General features: G+C 35.6%; 1 protein-coding gene across 1 annotated transcript in view; it reads left to right on the top strand.

Annotated features, from left to right (window-relative positions):
- The window catches only part of LOC105619066 (RNA polymerase II elongation factor Ell), a 90716-nt gene that overhangs the window by 12565 nt on the left and 61320 nt on the right, over positions 1–16831 (top strand). The gene's annotated exons all lie outside the window — the stretch shown is intronic.

Genomic DNA, 16831 nt, shown 5'->3' with positions numbered 1-16831 from the left:
TATTATTAATAATAGTTATTATTATATATATATATATATATATATATATATGTGTTGTATATATGTGTGTGTGTGTGTGTGTGTGTGTGTGTGTGTGTGTGTGTGTGTGTACACACACACACACATGTCTCTATCTATATTTCAACATATTCAAAACTTAAAATTAAAAGCTACTTGGTTGTTTGTTCTCTTGTTTTAATAATTTTGTGTAAAAGATCGTTTAATTTATTGTATTAATCGCGAAGAATGCAAAATTCGCGATATAGAAGTGCTATGTGCATTCATTGTTGTTCGATTTCATCTCGAATTTCATCATCAACTCGCAAGAACAATCGAGTTTGCTGTGTCGAAGGTACGGGTATTAAAATTTTCGGAATTAGAAAAATTTCTACACTCGCTACGTTAGTTCTCTTTTCAAACTGTTTACAACAACAGTTAGATTTTTATTTCTTGCATACTCGTTGCCATTCGAAAACCCGCCGCAGGAACAATCATCGGTCTTGCCGATCGTCATCGCAAATTAATTTCATCCTTGGTACCGCCATCAAATTAAGTCGCGGCTGATTGTAATGTATTCAGCGGACGCAATTGTGATTTTATCTCGGTATATAAAGCTGTTGTGAAGCTGTTGTGTTCGAGTATTCATCTTTTGCAATATGTGACTCGTTGGGGTGAAGGAAAGTCGGCGATAAAAAAATTAATTAAAACACTCGAAAGACTATATTATAAGATTATATTAAAGTATACGTAAAAATATATATTAATCTTTGTTAGACTGCCTTTTTTTTTAAACAATACACACGGAAAAAAGAATTTTGCTAAAGTATCTAAAAAATGCTACTGGAATTGTCATGTTTTTTATATTAAGAGACTATTATGCTAATCTTACAGATCCATTTTATCAAACCATTAATATAATTATAGAGGACGCTCGAATTGATTGCTATACGTCAAAACTTTTTGCAGCATCATGCTTGAGATTCCTGCGTAATTATTTTGATGATGGCAAAATTACTTTCAGATCTGCTTCTAAATGCACTAAATTTTTAATTACTTCAGCAAAACGGTAGTTCTTTCCCTACATACTTTGTGCGCAATGAAATTAATTTAATTCATTTGTCAAATCAATTCGATTTTGAGCGATAGTTTTTGCCAACAATCTGCTGTCTAATAAATAGTACGAACATTTGCGAATATTTTCTCGACGAAATCACGATTGCCAATAGTGCCAATTTAATCAATGCCAAGGCATTCGTACAATTTTGTCGAAATTATCCGAATATTCTAACCTCCTAACCTCGATTCTTCTGGTCTCTCCGACGATACGAAACAGCTCGGCGGCCTCAAGCCCGCGGCATCGCGTGCCTCGCAGAATGCGCCGTTTAGACGAACGTCGTAATGTTAATGAATTCGTGGTGGACGACAACGGACAATGATGAATGCGGCAACGCGTGCGATCGCGCAAGATTCTATCTGCATCTTCTCAGCTGCATACGTAGGAGGCTGCATACATACTAAGGTTAATAATGCGTCCGCGGGGATCTCGTATATTGCGAGTGACAAACTTGTAAGCTTCAGATTTCAGAAATTTCTCTTCGCGACGATACTTTTCATTAATTCCCACTACATAAATCGAATGGCTAAAATATAATGGTTCAATTATAAGTGCATGATATAGTCATATCGCGCCACTCTTATTGGAGGCTCTCTAGATCAGCTGATTCGCACAAGGTAATCATCGTGTGTGCATTTGTATCAGATTGCAAGAGCTCTAATAAATATATATCAGACCCATAAATATGTTACGTTGATTTTTAGAACGTCGACTTTCCTCACGAACTTTCTTTTCAAAACTAGCCTTGATTTCGCGAGAACGTAATCTGATCTCTCGCAAAGTTTCATCGCCTCAAATATTTCAATTCTATTTATTTCGTTTTCGTACAAAAAGGCGAATCTCTGTGTTGAAAACTTAGCCGATTCCTGCGACTCAACCCAGACAACACAGAGTCTAAATTTAAGGCGTAGAGAAATCTTTAAAACATCTTTTAGACGCCAAAGACGTCTTATGTTTCAATTTTGAATATACTTCGTGTCATCTGGGAAGTTGAACGTAAGATTTTTTTCATCGGTACCACAATCCCGTTTAATAGTGTTAATTAATTGCCTGCAGGACTCTTCATAAAATCATTATAGAGCTCTGTTTGAAGCTGGAATCTAATGATCTAATCAGAATTCTCGAGAACTAAAGTTGAGGTGCTAACTTTACACGTGTTCGAGTCGAGGAACAAACTTAGCGAATTCCAGGACTCCGCATTTCCGATTTGACAAAAAATTGCGTCAAAAATTTCTTGTTTCTCCGTCTAATTTACGGCGCTCCTTTCACTCTGTTCTTCTGAGACGCCGATCACGATCACCCGTGCGTGTACGCAAACACGCACACCAGGCTAATGTACGATGCGAATCGTTTTGGTGTTACGTATCCGGCGCCGTCGTCGTGCACAGTTGTGAAACGCCACCGTGGCGTGACGAATTATAAGGTGCCAGTTGCGAGGTGACATTTTTATCCGCCTACGAGTTTCTGGCGCGAGCACTCGATTTCGATACAATTCGCGTCATCGATCGGCACAATACGGTCGAGTATCGCATAAATCGTGGCTTAATTCGTGCTGGGAAACAGAGCATATCTATTTTCCTTTATAGCTATTTTCCTTTATTGCGGATGAGTGGGCAGTAAATAGAAAATACTTTTTCTATTTACTTTCCAATTAAAGGCTGCTATTTATAGTTCGTTCTTACTTTGGGACCTCTTAAGTAATGTTTTGATACAAATACGCGATTAACCTATTCATATTTTGAAAATATACTTAAGACCGTTGTAAATATAATATGAGAACTGACTATAAATACCGGCCAAAGACGTACACTTTATAAAGGAAAAATTATATAATATTATTCATTACACAACTCTTCGGTTATTATTATATTTCATTATTATATCGATATATATTTAGCATTCTTGAATAATGATATCTTTAACCAACAATAGTATTTAAAGGCATCATCGATATTTTGAATTTTGATAAATAAATTTAAATCTGTAAGATATCTAATTGTAAGTAAAATACAATCTGACTTGATGATAATAAAAATAATTTTCTTCAAGATTTTGATTGTTTATACATTAGTATGTACCTCAGATCTCGGATGATATCGATAGAATTAAATAATTTCAATGGATGTCTTCAAATTTTGACGTACGTTACAATATACGCAGAGTCTAAAGAAGTTATAATATTCCATGTTGTCCACCAGCGAAGGATTAATTCCTTAGTGCGAAATTCTACGCATGTAGAATACGATTTTGCTCTACGCATCTGTTTACCATAAAGCGAATATCTATGTTATTCACCCTCTCTAAGAGTATTCTCTTATATGGGAATCCATTGTCTCTTAGCGTCGTCCTACAAAGTTCTTGTGATCGTGCTATCCACTTGTATTCCCAGATTTAACCAGCAACCTCTAACTTTTACCTCGCTGCGTGTTTTGGCTTTGTAAGAAGATACCGTTCTCATTCACTCAGCCGCGTACGGTTACTCGACGCGAGAAGGATAGCGTGCATCCGGCGCCGTGTATTTTCCCGTTTTCGTTTCCCGCCGCCGCCGTCGTCTCTCACTCGACGGTGTGTAAACACGATTTGCATGTATGAATCGCGATGAATAGCAGCGGCCGTACACCGTGCGTACGAGAAGAGGAGAGGCTTCTTTCCTGCATCGAACTACCGCTGCCGACCGAAGCTCTCTGTCAATATCGACGTAGCTTCCGGGCCGTAACCGCCAGCATGCTGTGGTTCTATTCGAAGTCCTCGAGTCACTTGACAACGTGTCTGGTTACTATCAGGAGTGACAAGTCTTTCTTGTCTCTCTTACCAATCTATAGAAACTATCAAATCTTCGAAACTGTCAAGTTTCTATGAATCGATAACGTCTTCTTTTCTCCTGTCACCTGTCATTTTTGTTAAAAATTTTGATTAAACTTTCCTACTAAATAGAATAGTTTAGAACAATTCTTCAAAAAATGTATAATCGCACATTAGTATTTCAATACAATTTTATTAGTCTTAGGTTAGTGTAGTAGAATTTCTTAAATTTTTTTAAATTTTACATTAATTATTCTCTTATGAGAAAGAGGAATATAAAAATAATGAGAACTTGTAAAAGTTCTGGACAATACTTTTTATTTTCCTTTTAGAATATAGTTTTAAAGAAAACTACACTGGATTAGCAACGTAACTACTTAAAAGATTAGAGCTAGTGACATAGAACAACGTAAGCAATAAACGGAATATTTTTTTATTTGCTACTGCTTACGTTATTGCCTTGTATTCTTGACTGTGACTGACTGATTAGCTTATCGCTTACGTCTTACTGCTATTTTTTTCTATTGTTACTAACTTAATCTTTAAGTGAATAGGTGGAGAAACCACACCTTAGATTTAATTTTTTTTTAAAGAAAAATAAGCGTATTTTCCACCAGATGTTTAGAATGTCTTAAAATTTATTGTTTATACACTCCTTTATCTCGTAAAGGTATAATTAATGTAAATTTAATTACAACGTAATATATTAAATAAAAAATATAATTATCAAATTAAAATTTTCTTGAGATATTCTGAGCGTTTTATCTGTTAACTTGCGTGTCTTTAAACCTATCTATTTAATTTTTCATCGACAACATGAATTTTTACTTTTCTTCCAACAATGTAAGTCTTTAAGAAACAGAATAAATTTTTTATTATTTCAGTTTATATATAAAAATCTGAAAGAATTTTAGTATATTTGTTAAAAATATAAGTTTTTATCATCATAAAAATCGGATTGTATTTCATTTATTTTTTACAGATTTAAAATTCATAATCAAAATATCGATGTTATCGGTTTTTAAAAAAATGTTACATAAATTTATATTATATATATTTTATTATATTTTATTATATATAATTTATATATATTTAAGTCTGTTCGACTTTTGGAATCTTACATGATTTGAGTTTAGATCGGCGTGACCTAGATTGGTTTCTATCTATAATAAGTTAATAAATATTTGTACGAAAGGACTATATTTGTGAATTTAATTTTTGTAAAATAATTTAAAATTTATGTTAACGTCGTGGGTCCATTGGATTCTTATTTTTCAAAGATTGATAAAATGAAATTCATTAATCCAGAAACTATTTTTATTATACTTTTTTTATATTTGAATATTTCTATATTTTTAAAACTAATAACAGGAATTAATAATCAGTCTCGCATTATTTAAAATACAGTAATTAAAATAAAAAAATTAAAATAAAAAAAATACAGTAAACAAAAACAATATTAGTAAATTTTTTCATATTTATTGAATTAATTGGTGAATAGGAGGGAGGAGAATGAGTTAATTTTAAATTAAAATAAATTAAACATTAGTAGTGTAGTGTAAAGATATAAAATAAAATGATAAAATTTTAGATAAATTGTAATAAACTTCCTAAATAAAAATTGATATGAGTTCAATGGAATCATGATGAGATTAGTTGAAATTAAATTAAAGATCCCATTTGTCGGCGGAAGGTAAACGAATTAACATACGGATCCCTTTTTCGCGAAAAGTAGATCTACGGGACGAGTCGATTCTCGACGCGACGGTCTGGAAAGTTTACTAAAATCGGGGGCACGCGGGACACCGCGCGTTTGTATGCGGAATAAAAGAATTTATTTCGTTTCGAGGCAAAACTAATTTCGTGCGGTGAGTTGACAGTGAATTAATTAGGCCGCCAATGTGTGTTGTTCGAAACGGATAAAATATCACGATGTGCGAATTGTCCGGCGAGAATATCGCAAGTCTGGTCATATAACTGTTATATGTTCAAAATATAATAAACGACGAAAAACAAACCGCAACTTTGCGAGGCGGCGTCCGACATGCTCGCTCACGTTCCACAAACGACGACACATCCAGGACGCGTTGAGCTTAATGATATTATCGTTTTATTTTCCATGCATCATTACTCGGCTACTATTTAAGCATGTTTTCTCTCAAAATAAACGTTCAAGAAGGAGCAATTATCGCGGACGCACGATGTTTTCCGATTCCCGTGGCAGCTGGAAAGTTCTGTGGTTACGTACACCGTAAGCTGCGGATATTTAATCTCAGAACTTCTAAATTAAAATACTTTTGGTCAACAACGGTCATCTGTCTATCTGTCACGCGATAAATACTTTGTTGTTTTATTCTCTCGCTACAGTCTCGATTAGCAGTATCTTTAATCAAGTGACATTTTCTATTTTTAATACAAAGTAATGTCGTTATCGACGAGTCTTCGGGTAGTTATGAGAATGCGTCTCTCTCGTTGCACCAGGATATAACCCGAGGTTGAGGACTGGAATCCTCTGCGTGTGACGTTTGTAGAGAGGTTCCCGAGTGCGACGGCACCCCATGTGAATCGCCAGGTTCAATGCCGCATAATATACGTCCCTATAGGGCAGGTGGTACTTGGCACAAACGCGAGTATACAGACGCGCAAGGTAGACTTCGATGTGACATACCCGGCTGACAGTGTTGGTGATGCTCGCGAAGGGTCCCGGCGTCTGGTTTACGATTTAACAGTCGACAAGAACTCCCCGCCAAACGATTCAGAATCCTCGACTCGGAAAAACGGAGAGACGTCAGTCGGTTCTTCTCGCTGTAGCACTCGGTTTTTCTGGTCCCGCTCTCTTCAGTCTCTTCCGTCCCCCACCTACATGTTGTCCATCTGCCTTTAAGAAGGTAACGCACGAATAATGGTTCCCGCTTGTTTGGTCCTTTCGTATTGCTTCTCTCGTTTTTCCCTCAGTGAACCCGCACGCGTCCTATCCACCTACGCGTCTTTGTCCTCCATTCTCAGTTCCACGAGATGCTTTTTCGCCGACTGCGAAAAAAAAAAACGGATGAAATAGGGCGTCGTCCCGAGCGTGGCGACCAGAGGTCCATTGTATCTCGGGCTAATTGAGTTTGGTCTTGTTGATAATTTGATTGTCGTAGCCGCGCGACTAGTAATTTAAATCTGCCCATTCGCCGACTATACGACGGAGCGAAATACTACTGTGTCTCTTGATAGCGAATTATGTCGTATTGTATGTCCCTCGGAGATATTTGCGGGGAAACGATTGCGTAAAGTACGCGCGAATTACACGATTATACGATTTATTTATTATATTGCACCGCGTATAGGCGATAAATCTATTTTATCTCTAACTTTGCCCATGTTTTGTGACGATTTAAAATATTAAAAAACCTCTTAGCGCGTGTATCTTTTTTTTATAAGGAGTCTTAAAATCACTCTCTGTTTGTCTTATTTTTTTAGTATTTTATTTTCAAAATTAATCCTTAATATACAAGATGAGTCATTCGTGTTCTGCATATTTTTTTTTAACTATCAAGTAATTATGTATAACATTTACATACAATTTTTTTTTAACTACACACCTCAAGCATGCTTTCTAAAGTATATGCGTAAAAATCACTTAATAAATTCTTTTTATATTTTTTAAAACGATGAAAAACTTGAACGATTCATCATGTGTAGTAAAGAACCGGAAAGTTGTGTTTAAGAATTAATTAAGAAAAAAGTCTAGGATTTCTTTAAATGCAATTTAATAAGAATATGAATATTTTTCATTTATAATATTAAAATATCTTCACACATCTCATTAAACCTTGTCTTAAGATAAAATATTAGTTAAATCGAAATAAAGAGTAAGAGATTTTATATGAGCGTATCTCAGGATGGAAATTTGATTTATTTTTGCATAAACAAAAGAATTTATAAATGTATTTGGTTTTGATTGATTGAGAAAACCACAAGGAAATGAGCTTCGTTAGTTCCTGTTGTAAGATTGTGTCGTCGCTGAGTTTTTTTCAGAATCGATGCTTACTCCGTTTCCCTTTCTCGTTTTTTCTCATCCCTGATAAATCTTCCTCTCTAATATACTGAAGAACAAACGGGAAACTTCATTGTAGTTCGGCGTCGATGAGAAATAAAAATAATGTATATGCATGAATAATGGAATAAAGATAAAAGTTCGCGGGAAAGATGCTCTTTTACGAAGTTTCTTTTACTAAATGAGGCATTAATAACACAGCTTGAATACTGGTTACGGTTTTTCCGCAACTTGATGATGTATGGACTTTTAGTTGTGCTGTTCACGTTTCTCGCAAGATAATACGATTTTTACGCGCGAAGAAAATTAAAACGAATCTCATAGTAATCTTTTCGTCATCTCTCGCTTATTTGACTTCAGCAATAGATTGGTAACGATTGACCAAGCAGAGAGTTTAATTTCTTCTTCTTTTTCTAAAGGTGGTGTGCAAAACTCGTTTGACATTTGCAGATATATGTAGCCGTTTCGATCTCGGTTGATTATTGTAAGATTATTGAGCCGACGACGATGATGTTTCGACTACGATGCCGTCGTGGAAATATTAATTCCCGGCGTAACGCATGATTTATTGAGTATAATACTGACGCAAGACCATTCCTCTAACACCCCATAATTATGACCGATAGCCTTCACGTGCTTACCATTTTGCCTCGTGACGTTTGCGTAACTGAGCACTGTATGCACTGAAGCTTCCGGTATCTTCACTCGCGTTGTGTTGTACATGACTTTACAGAATAATTTTCTTAATCTTTGACTATAATAATTAAATTTGAGTAACATAGTTGTAGAATTCTCTCATATCTCCTTTGACTCTAATTGTATTTCATTATATTTTATATGGCAAGTTTTTATATGGCAAAAAAATGATTAACGTGAAAGTTACCCCTCCTGCTCCGTATAATGTTTGACGAGTAAATGCTTGACGAGTGCCATCATAAAATACATGTAATTGTTTTCTGCGGTCTGACAGACGCGAGGGAAAATAACGGCAGATATCGATGATGCAGACAGATCGGGAATAGAAGCTACGAGAAAGTAGCAGCTATGCGAATGCATTTCGAAAGGCATACCGTTCGAAAGTGACGACAGGCTGTCGGCAGGCCTAGAAACAATGTAGGTACGGTACACCTTTAAACGGGCGACGAACGAACAGGCGGTACTGCACGCGCTTATCGCGGCCACACCTAATCGCTCTGATTACGGCGATCTTGTGCCCGGATCTTTAAAACCCGGTTCGCCACTACCTCGTCGCTCGTCTGTGCACATTGCGCGAAATCCCGTGTAACGCTTATTAACGAGAGTGCATTCGCAGATTGATAGTAATCGTGGCCGAGCGGGTCTCTTGATCGCGGCAACTGAAGGAATCTCCGATCTAGCCTCTTAATCCCAATAGGAACTAATGCGTAATGATTACGCAATGACGCAACATACTTAGATTAAATTATTATCCGTAAATCCAGTTATTCGGCAAGAAAATTTGTTTACGTAATACTCGTGTGAGGTGCGTGCTTTAAAAAATATTTTATCTTTTGTTCAAATATGTCTTAAAATGGAGCTATTTTTCTAAGTGCTGGTAGTTTGAAAAAATATTCATAATAATAGACGTCATTTTTAAAAGCTACACGGAAAGAATGATTTTGCTGAAAAATCTAAAATATTGTTGGGTACAGATTTAAAAATAATTTTGTTGGAGATGTATATAAATTTGAGTTCTAGATTATTAAAATTTTTTACAGTTTTACTCATCATTTTTTAGTTTCCAACGTAATTATTTTTTGATAATTCAATAAAATTATTTTCAGATATGTCAGTGGTGTTCAGCAAAATTTTACATCTTTCTGTAAAATCATTCTTTCCGTATAAACAAAAACATTTTTCAGATAATTGGACATTTCGTACACCGAGAAAAAAATGTTCTAAATTTTAATAAACATTTATTTAATTATTATCAATTAAATACTCTTTATTATCAATAAAATTATTATCAATAAAAAAGTGATATTTAAATAAAAATAATATTTTTGTCAAATAAATATTATCTTCATATTTAATAAATATTCAGTTGGTACTATTTAAACAAACGATTTATTAAAATTTAGTACAATTTTTTTCAGTAGGATATTATTGGTGTGCACTGTGCCGGGGTTAAGGTCTAAGTATCGAGCCTGAAACAGCCGGATCTACGATCCGCCAGGATCCCAGTGTCTACGAAGTCTCCGTTTCAAAGTCGATCGGTGCGCATGCGCACACGCGTGTACACGTACGTACACGCGTATGGATGTGTTATCCTCGTGCACCGATCGTACGTATACGTGGGGAGGTAGAATGAACAGCTTGGAGTTCGCCGCCCGAGAGAAAGTGAACCAGTTGGCGGTGTTGGCGAATTTCTCGTCGTGGCGAAGTGAACAAGCGCACGATGTGTGCCTGCCTGCCTGCTTACCTGTTGCGAACCGGCAACCATGCCTCGTCGCACGTCGATTATGCCCGCGCCAAGCGATTAATTTAGAACCGACCAGCAAACGATTTTTGGGGAACCGCCTTCCTTTTCCGCGCCGGCGAACACCAAGCCGGACGCGACCCACCGTTCTTATTAAACGCGGAAAGCGAACGTCTGGTTATGAACGACGGCGGCCTGCTATTCCGCTGATCGTGTACTACTTCTCTTAGTTCTACTTACCTGCATAAGCATGAACTATAGTCTTCCCCAATTGAACGTTTTGGGGAAATTGGTACAAAGTTAAAGACACGATCTAAAGCCTAAGATCCACGATGCTAGAAATCGTTTCGAGATCTCGGACGGAGAAGGAATTAATCAATCATGTTTGAACAATTCGATCACACGACCAATGCAATTAGTCAATTCTTTCTCCGTCCGAGATGTTGAATTAATTTTTAGTATTTTGTAGACACAACGCTTAAGACACACACACGTCATCCTATAGACCGGTATATATATTTTTTTTCCATTGGTACCGGTTCGCGGATCTTTGATGAAATCAGTTGTGATATAATTGCAGTATTCAATGATCGTAATTGACATTTGTATCTGACAGATCTTAGGCATGCCACGTGATCTGACAATAAATAGCTCAATTGATCTGATAATAAATAGTTAATCAAAGTTCATGCAACCATGAATGTGGTTTATATGTGTAAGCACATTGCGCGGAGCTTATAATTTTGTTTAGTTATTTAATTAAATAATTTTTTTGTTGCGATTAACGCTGCCGCAATGATATTATATATACAGCCGCGCGAATTAGAACTATGGCGCGTGTCGGTTGGTAACAACGACAGCGATAGCAGTAACAGCAGCTGGTTTGTTACATGTTTCAGGGTTAACGAACCGAAAATACGTTCCTATTTTCCTGCAATCGCGATTGCAAAATGATTGCAAAACAGCGCGCCCCAGTGCGCCCGCACTCGCGGAATCGCGCGCGATATCTACCTCCAAAAATTGGAATCAGAAATCAAAGTGGAACACACGCTTTCGCCTTTATTTACCGAAGTAAACGGAGGAAAACATGAATAAAGATACTGAATGCAGACAATTGAAGCGTATCCTTTGTAAAGCGTTCTGCAACGATCGTTACAAACGCCTGTGAATGAGAGGAAAAATATTTTATTTATATACCATTGGAAAATTTGTGTTAAATTTAATATTTCATGTGTCCACTCAAATTTATGTGTTAATTTAGTACAAGATAAATACGTTAGAAGATAATAAAAGAACATCAAGTATTATTTAAAAAGATAACACAAAAAAGTAAAACTGACACACTTTGTAAATAAACCGTAGAAGCATATTTTTTTCCGATAAAATTTATGATGTGTTGAATATATATTTTTATATATATTTATGAATATATATTTTTCATATATTATGAATATATATTTTTTCTTTCATCTTAGAATTTACATTTTAAAACATATTATTTTTATATTATTTGTTTACTTATAACTCATACATTCTGTTATTTTGACACTAAAAAATATCAATTTAATACAAATTATTTAAATAATATAATCACATTAAATTATTACAATACTCGAATATGTTAAAAAATTTAATATAAAATTTTAACAAGGATTCGAGATCGTTTATAAAACAAGTACGAAATGTTTTTTATTCTATAACAATAATAATTTTATCGAGTGCAATAAATAAACAAAAATACTGCGATAAATAAAAGCAGTAATAATTGGGGAATGTTATCGTAACTCTCGACTGCTTTTATTTACGAATAAACATTTACTACAAATAAACATTTTGCTACAAAATTTACATTTATGTTTATTCATATTGTAAAATGCAGATAATAATTCTCTTCTTTTGCTGATGCGTCATATTTCTACCAATTTAGTACATATATTTGTTATTCAATAATGATAATTGCCACGAAATTGCAATATTTATGCGACTGGATTTAAGAACGGAATATAATTCAAATGTTACCTGAGAAAAGTATTTTAAAAAAGTCTTAACTGAGAAAAGTGTTTCTCTCGCTATTCTCAATTCGATGGAAGGAATATTTTCAGGTGTCTTCGAAATATCATAGAATAGCCATCTTATAGCAGTGGAATATCAGGCTGCGATGTAAAATGTGTATACTTGCGTAATCGCACGCATGCACAACATTACAGTGCGCAACACGAATTTCTTGCTTTTTCATTCGTTCTCGATCGCGTGCGAGAACAAAGTGTTTCTAAACAGAAACGTCCATTTTTCCTATTTGGAAGAACACGTGTCGGAATATCGTTTCTGTTTCTCATAATCAAGTTGTTAGCGTCATGTTAGTGATGATTCACGATTAACTTGTTGTTAGAAAGTAATCAACGTCCCTATCGAGAAGTCGATGGAATTATAGCACTATATAGCGATAAACGATTGATAACATGGTGGCTTGGCGAGTCGGGGAGAAACGCGCATTATTGCATGATTATGATAAGAAGAAATTTCACATAAACACATAGCATGTCGCCTATGATTAATTAGTAATCGAAATGTATCAGCAGTTAGCGAAATCGATAGTCGCGCGAGATGAACGAGAGAACAAATAATTAATCATGGATAACTCGCGTAGACTGAGAACTAAGATGTATGGCGGGCTATTGTTAACGCGATGGGCTCAGAAATTCAATTTTGGTAGAAAGCGGGATAAAGGGTCGCTGCCGCCGCCACCGACGCTGCCATCGGGGGTGAGAATACGATGCGTAAGAGACGAGGGGAATCAGGGGTTGTACTCAGGACATAGAGTTATTGACCTGCCGACGAGAAGGTTCTCTTGTTCGGGAGGAATGGCTGGCAAGAACTTTCTCGAGGTCGTTTGCGTGGCGCACGAGACGTCTCGTTGTTGAGGTAGAATGTAGAAAAGAATCAGCCATTCGCTCTTTAATCGATAAAGCTATACACAAAGACTTTATACCCATTTATGTTTTGAATTTTTTGTATGCTACGATATGAGCTACATTATCATATTGTATCAATTATATTACGTTTATGTTCTTATTTTTCCCCGATGTTAATCTTTAATCTTTAATTATGTTAATACGGATGATCACAGCACATCTCAGATATAGTTTTTCTTTAAAACTTTGTTCTGAAAAAAGAAAAAAGTATTGCCCAGATACTCAGAAGATTTGAAATTCATTATCTTTATATTCCTCTATCTTGTAAGGGAATAATTAATGTAAATTTAACTACACTGAGAAAAATGTCTGGTTGAAAATGGATCAGAAAATTCTAATCATATCAATGAAATTTTTCTGGTTATTTTAACTAGAAGTATAATAAAGTTAATCAAAAAATTTTGATTGATCTGTTCATGTTAAAAAATTCCTTAATAGCAGATTCTTTTTCAAATGTATAACATAATACACTAGTAAAAAGTGTAACTATAAATTAAATTTTTTAAGCATCCCATCTATCAACTTGTGCATTATTAAATCTACCTACTTAAACATTGTGTGTTAGGATTGCAAATTTAAAATATCACCTCCCAAGTCTAATACCATCATTCATTACGTTTCATAAATATTCTTATAAATGAATTTGATCGCGGACGTTAAAATCTTTTTTTCTCTGAAATCATCTTTTTATCTTTTCTATCTTGGTATTTCCTACTAATGAGATTAACAGCCTGCATTGATATAGTAATAAATGACGATGAAACTTCATTTCGACGAAAGATTCTTTTTTAAAAGAAAATACTTTGTTCTATTAACATTATATGACAATGTACGTATATTGACGATTTTTGTTAATTCCGAGAGTGTCCTTCTAAGGTTCCTTGCTGCGTGTGTCTTATATCTCCTGTCGAACCGCCTGTTGAACAGTCTTTGCCCTAAAAATATTTTCTCATATTTAGGAGACTCGTGTTTTTAAATAGATTCGTTATGCCATTCCATTCTTTGCATAGAGTGGAAATGTTGAGAATGACGATGCGATTTGATATGTACTTTCAAATAACAGAATGAGGCAGTTATTAGAATAATTAAAACTGTAATGGATCCCTTTATTGAGTGAAAGTGACCGAGCAGGACGACGCTTGATTATTTCGTCGCGTTTATGTAACACGCCGTGGAAATATAATTGCCCGCCGCATTACGCCGTGGGTATCCCTGCCTCATACACACTCACACACGTAGAAGATTTGCAACGACACTCTGTTTGTCATGCAAGCGTAATGGACTTCTCGACCACCGTCTAATACCATCGTTGCTTTTTCTGCCAGCCAAAGTATAACCAATGTAACCGCGAGCCATCGTCAGTCCAAGTTCCTCGACGATGAGGAATTATCGTCGGATCAGTGAAAGCATATCACTCCGTACATACGTAGACACAGATAGAACGCGTAAGAAAGAGAGAGAAAGAGAGAATTAAACACGACAATTGTAGAGTTCATTTTAGATATGCGATCTTTTTCGTAATTTGCACCATTTTGTATAATTTTAAATCTGCGAGTCTTCTCGTTGTTTCGCGAGAGATTTCGCTTTTAGTCATTCGCATTAAATTAGTTGGAAATGTTTTTTCGCAAATTAACGTGGGCGTTCAAGATTTCCCGAGTCTTCCTTTGAAGAAAAGTTTACACGGTTATTAAAGTGTTTTACACGTTAAAAGATTGAAAAGGAAAGTACGTGAAATCACACAGGACGATATTCCTTGCGCGATCGCCGCGGGAAAGAAGGAAATCATTTTTCACCTGCGAGCTCCGGCACTCTCATAACGCGCCGTTATACTCGGAGGTCAATCTTGGTCGACCCAGCGCGCTCGAGTAAACGCGATCTTCCGCGACGCGATTAATTTTCTCGTGTGCCCACCGCACTCGCGCATGTAGATATACAGATATACACGTTTCCTTTGACATGCTTTGAGCCGACGATGAGCTGAAACTGCGTAAACTTCGTACAAATATCGTATTGCATCGCTGTACAGGCGATAGCATTAGCAAATCATAAAGTCTAATGTGAGTCTAATGAGAATCGATGGATATGGCGAGGGATATATAAAAGCGAAATGCTTCTTCTCCGATTGGTAATATGAACAGATCATTAGAGATAAGATGTATTGGTGTATCGACACTCTTGTGAAAGACAGACTAACATTAAATTATCTAAAATCGATCTGCAATAAATGTGAGAAAGTTATCATTCTTTCGAATTCTTTTCTGTGTTTCTATATAGGAAGAATGGTTTTGCTGAAAGATAAAACTTTACTGAATATATATATAGATTTAAAAATAATTTCGTTAGATCGTCTCAAAATAATTATATTGGAAAAAATTATGAAGTGCTATAAAAAATTTTGATATATAGATATAACAACTGGTTTGAATTTTGAAATAATAAAATTATTTTCAGATCTTGCTAGACGATCTAATTTTGCTGATATAGATCTGAAAATAATCTTGATGGACTATCAAAATAATTGCATTGGAAACTCAAAATGATGAGCAATATTTGCAATAATTGCAGATATAATAATTTTTGCTATTTTAGCAACTATTTTGAATTTTCAACAAAATTATTTTTTTTCAGAGCTTACTGAAAAATCTAAAATTTAGCCAAATACAGATCTGAAAATGATCTTGTTAGATCAAAATAATTATATTGGAAATTTGATGAGCAACGTCGCAAAAAATTTTGGTATTTTAATAATCGATTTGAGTTTCTAATAAAATTATTTTGATGGTCTAACAAAATTCTTTTCAGATATGTATCCAATGAGAAAGTTTCTTTTAACAAAATCGTTCTTTCCGTGTGGCCATCAACAACAATGAGAAGCAATGTTTAGACGAAGCTCTTACCGACGATACTTTCCCTTTCCAAGCTATCACCAAGAGACAGAGGCGCGTATGTAAAAGTTACACGCAAAAATCACCGCCCGCCTATCCACGCGATATAATGCAACTCGCCGCGTGATTACGAGATCATGCACCGCAATTTCACGCGGTCGCAAAACATCGCATTTTACGCTCGTCTCTATGCGGGTACGATCGCACGCGCTCGCTTCGCCAATTACGTCGCTCGTTGCTTGTATGACTTGTAAGTTGGACGAGCGATAGGTAATTACGCTAATCGATCCCACGTTCGTATTGACTGTTGTAACACTTTGCACGATAAACGTCCGCGACCGGAATTCTACGACATCATGACTTCTTTAGTCCTCATCCACGTATTTTATCAACCTGAGATTTATTCACGTGGCAAAACATTTGATATTTTTTCGCAATGTGTCATAATTTTCTACATTTCTAAAGGTATTTTATGCGTAACACAAAAAAATTTGTGTGTGTGCGTGTGCGTGTGTGTGTGTGTGTGTGTGTGTGTGTGTGTGTGTGTGTGTGTGTGTGTGTGTGTGTGTGTGTGTGTAG

This window comes from Atta cephalotes, assembly GCF_000143395.1.
Source record: "Atta cephalotes unplaced genomic scaffold scaffold00019, whole genome shotgun sequence".
Taxonomy (NCBI): domain Eukaryota; kingdom Metazoa; phylum Arthropoda; class Insecta; order Hymenoptera; family Formicidae; genus Atta; species Atta cephalotes.
This window is presented reverse-complemented; position numbering and strand designations above follow the sequence as displayed.